The sequence below is a fragment of the Thermobia domestica genome, chromosome 13 (assembly GCF_964235325.1).
Source record: "Thermobia domestica chromosome 13, izTheDome1.hap1.1, whole genome shotgun sequence".
Lineage (NCBI taxonomy): Eukaryota > Metazoa > Arthropoda > Insecta > Zygentoma > Lepismatidae > Thermobia > Thermobia domestica.
Genome location: NC_137466.1, coordinates 205,790,201 through 205,795,129, shown reverse-complemented (window position 1 = coordinate 205,795,129; position 4,929 = coordinate 205,790,201). Strand labels below are relative to the sequence as shown.

At 37.7% G+C, this 4,929-nt stretch overlaps 1 non-coding gene across 1 annotated transcript; it reads right to left on the bottom strand.

Annotated features, from left to right (window-relative positions):
- Positions 1–4,837: 4,837 nt before the first annotated feature.
- On the bottom strand, positions 4,838–4,929 carry TRNAY-GUA (transfer RNA tyrosine (anticodon GUA)). The gene is given in 2 exon segments: positions 4,838–4,873; positions 4,893–4,929. It is a non-coding gene; the product is annotated as a tRNA-Tyr (tRNA).

The window sequence follows — 4,929 nt, the reverse complement described above, 5'->3', positions numbered from 1 at the left end:
CCAATGGATCTGCAATGGACAACGTCGCACCATCTAACGGAGGAATTCGTACTTGAAAGGTTCTTGAACGCAAATCTAAGACGTGCGTATAGGAGCGTCCTCAAGGGGGTGGATTCATGACGCAAAATGCGTCACTGGAATTGTAGAAGAATGTGAGAAAATAGTTGAAACATAAAATGAGTGTATCGTTTAAACAAAATGTTTTAATCATAGACGGCGCCACAGTGGGTGCAGTGGGTGCAGCTGCACCCACATTAACTTCGATTTTCATATTTCCTACAATAATCCTTTCTATTTTGTATATTTACTGTTTCCTGTGTTTGGATACATTTGAGTGACTTCTTCAGTCTCTCATCAGTTACTTGCTATCATATCGTGCTTTTCTAGTTTTTTTTTCTATTTTTAAGTAAAACATATGTATTATTTTTTAGATCAACAAAAGCTCAATATTGCAGAGCGTTCTGGCAACAATGTTAGGATGTGTTGTCTCTTCCCAGCCTGCACCCACATTACCAAAATCCTGGCGCCGCCTATGGTTTTAATGCAGTTCGTATCGGAAGCGGAATGTGTTGAAGGTCAGGGTTAGAATCAAGAAAAATGTCATGATCATGGGAGACGGACATTCCTGGTATATCTACCCAAGTAATTAGATGTCCAAATAGAAATGATAATTCAAGTCAGGCAATTTTTAAGATTGTTACCTCCGTAAGAATTCTTCTATCAAAGAGATAGATCATCATGAACATCTTACTGTATCTCGAATACGGTTGTTTCGAAAAGAACATTTATTTATTTATTTATTTATTTATTTATTTATTTTTTTCTTCCTTTTAAATTATACAGCAGGATTTGCTAAATAGAAGGATGCAGGCCCGCACTGACCCCTCTCAAACTTTTAGCTCTTGTTTAAATAAATATAACTTATACTCTAAATAAATAAATAAATAAACAGAAATATAAAGCGAACTCAAGTTAGTCCCCTCAAAATTCTCTGGTGTCTTGCCCCCTGTCTTGGTGTTCTGGGCAGTATTCCTTTCAGAAAACATGTGGTGGGGGACACTCTGGGAGAAGGAGCAATATTAAAATGTTTAATTATTTATTTATTCTATTCTGAAATTATCTTTTACTGATGCTACTATTCTAGTCAGTAATCTCCTCCGGGGGGCAATGCCCTCCCCCTCCAAAAAAAGACATGCCTGAAATATACTGGTTTAGGGATGTGGCCGTGAACGTAGATATTTAGCACTCTCGTCTTGCAGTTGAAACACACTGAAAAAATAAAAAAAAAGTAATCTTTAAGTTTTATGTCTCACGGTTATGCCGGTTAGGTTAAAGGAGACGGCGATAATGTGAAAGTGGTGGAATGAATAAAGTGGAAGAACCCCGAGAAAACCCACGCACAGTATGTCCGGCTCAAAGCTCACGTGGCGTGAGCTGGGATCAAATCAAACCAAGTATTCCATGCACTAGAAGTGAATGCTGTACCACTAAGCCATGACGGTACTAGACAGGACATCAACAGTTTCCAGCCACTGTACTGGACATCCGTTTTCTTCCCTGTCGTCACTTCTCGAAGATCAAAGTTGTTAGTGACTTCACACTTTGTAGTGTAAGATTTAGCCTTCTTACTGTCACTACAGTATTGCTCCGAGAAAACACAAATCTTTCAAAATAATGTTCAATACTTTGTGTACAATCTGAAGTGCGCACAGATTTTCCACAAAGCTCATGTGCTTTTTTCATTCATAAAAGATTTTTTTCATGTCTTTTGGAGACATAGGATTTCATTAGCTCTTGAGATGGGATTCCCTCTACCCACCTCCCTTACAGGTATGCTTCCTCGAATTAACTTCTTTTTTCAGCTCTTGAGGCTCTAGATTTTTAGCTGATTAATGATATTTCACGATTTTATTAGTGAATTAGGTAAAATTCGGTGTTACTCTGACAAGCTGTTCATATTCGTATTATCTCGCGCTTCAAATATAGCAGAAAGAATCCATTCAATGTTTTTACACGTATTTGTGAGATTTACCCCGCCTTATGCAGAGTCGTTTTGACGTATGATTAGTGTCGTACTAAAAGCCTGACTATTGCAGGAAACAAATGTTAGTCGAGCTCTTTGGTAGGGCACTAATCATGTGACAAAACGACTCTGCATAAGGCTCATCTTGTTTTCTGATTCTGCCATTTTTCATTGTTATCGTTATCATATAAAGTTAATGTCCTTACCTGTAGCTAAAAGAAGACGACAATTCCTTAAATGAATTTATAGCACTTTACTTATTAATTTATTTATTACAGAATATATTAATTTAGTTTAACGTCCTACAATTATGCACCGAAGCTAAAGGAGACGGGGATTATGAAATGGATGATAATGATGAAAGTGGGAGGAAATGGGACAACCCGGAAAAAACACCCATGCAGTGTTTGTCCACCACACAGCCCGCTTGGCGGGAGCAGGGATTGCATGAGGGACCTCACACACTACACTTGAGAATGTATTATACACCGTAGATTATTTTTCAAATTTGGAGCATATGCATTACCCATCACCCCACACTTTTCATAATGCAAAATAATAAAATAAAACTAGACAAGGGGGACTCGGCTCCCCATTGCTCATGTGGGTCCCCATGTATTTTTATGAATATTTTTATATGTATTTTTATGGTTATATGTATTTTTTATGAATATACAATATTTGGCATAATTTAAATTTAATTTGTCCTATTGTCCTCATATATAATTTCTTAGACCCTTGTCTGCAACCAAATACATCTGAATCCCTCCCCTCAGCCAAGTTACAGAGAAATCGGCGCCCTTGAAAGTAGATAAGTAGAAGAAAACAAAGTATGCGCGCTTACTCACCCAACCGAACACTCATCATGAAAAATAGAAGCAATAGAAAATTGAGGGGAGAAGCGAATGATAGATATTACCTAGGTATACAAACAAAATGAATAGGCAGGAACAACGGCGGATCTAGGTCGGGGCGGAGGGGCCTAGCCCCCTAGTTTTTTGAGTGTAAAAAAAGAATTGAAGCTATTATTTATATGTTTCTGAGAGTTTATAGTAGACTTACGATATACCTATCATAGTCTGGTTTCTGACTGTCCCCCCAGTTTTTTACTTTTTAGATCCGCCACTAAGTAGGGAATAAAATTTTTCACACCAATTCCTGTCAACCTCTCGACAAAAGCAGAAAGTGAAACGACAAAGTCCAATGCTAGTAAAGCATGACTTCCAACTGCGTCCATTTGTAGTGGGAAAATACAGATGTTCACAAAGAAACCTTAAATTAGTTATAAGACGTAAAAGAAGTTGGTGTGACCGTGTGTACGTAAGATTTCCTTATGATTGAATAAGGAGTCAGACTAATATGCATTGACAAATATATACTGTATAAGGCCTTTGCTATTTATATTCTATCCGGCTGCAGCTCCGGAACCTCGCGGATTCAATTATAAGGAATTCGTAACTATCTGTTTGTAACGTTATCTGATCATCCACAACTTCTGGCTTCCACGCGCGCTGGATTACAGAAGTACGCCACTACTTCCAGCCGGCGTACGAGTGAAATAAAATGTTTCCCAACGTAAAAACTGTTTTAAGTAACCTATATCAGTGATGCCAACCCGTGCGAAAAATCCTATATTGTGGGATTTTTTGACTTCTCGAAATGGGATATAGGGAATTTTATTAATAGTTGCCAGGATTTATGGGATTTTTCATATATCTGTCCCATTGACGCCAACAAAATTGTCTATTGGCAAGAAGTAGACAAATAAGTCTTCAATAAACTTTAAATTAGCTAATACTAATTGTCAAATTTTGTTACTATAAAATACATGTCAGTGTTAAAGTGATTTATACAGTGACTTGTGAAAAATGAAATCTTTGAGTTTTATGTCCCACGGTTATGCCGATTAGGCTAAAGGAGACGGTGATGATGAGTAATGAATGAAATGGTGGAATGAAGAAAGTGGGAGGAAACGGGAGAACCCCGAGGAAACCCACGCACACGGCGGTCCACCACAAAGTTCCCTTGACGGGGCCTGAGATCGAACCCGGGACCCCAAGCACCAGAGGTGAACGCTCTACCACTGAGCCACCGCGGCCCCGACAGTGACTTGTGAATCTCAAAAAGAAGTACCGAAGAACGTTAATTGTACTCTGCTATTTTTTTTTAAGAAAAAGAAATGACAGAAAGAACGGAATTAACGGAAGAAAATAAAACGAGAAACGCCCACCTTCCAAATTGTTCCATAGGAAATCACTGAAGAACTAAATTTATCTAATTGTATTATGTTCAGTAGAAGACTATAGCACAAAAACATGTTGGAAACACTAAACTCTCAACAAAATGTAGACCTATTTATCAGCATTATAAACTCTCTCTTTCAATGAAGGAAAATACTGGTTCGTAAACTATGTAATAAACGAAGACGATCAGAATTTGTGAATAATTCACTCATATATCAAAGAAAATGTTCATTAAAAAAAAAAAAGTTTAGAAAACTGTTATTAGTATAGCGTGAGCGTGGGAAATTCAAGACCAAACTGGGAATTTCTGCCTTTCGAAATGGGATTTTATGTTTCATTCAGGTTGGCTTCACTGGTCTATGTTCGTTTATATTCCCAATCTCTGACACTTCTTGTAAGGAAGCTCCTCACGAAGAGCATAATACACTTGTTATTTACATTATAGCTATGGATTTGCAACTCTGTGATTCTATTATTTATTTACGATTTCTGCACAATTATGATTTCTGCGAATATATTTGAAATAACATGTAGGGGCAAAGAATAAAATTGCAAAAAAAAAAAAAATTTATCCTCCGGGCCGGATTCGAACCAGCGACCTATGGATGACTGTCTGATGTTTCCAACTACAGTCCACCGCTCTACCAACTGAGCTACCAGAGG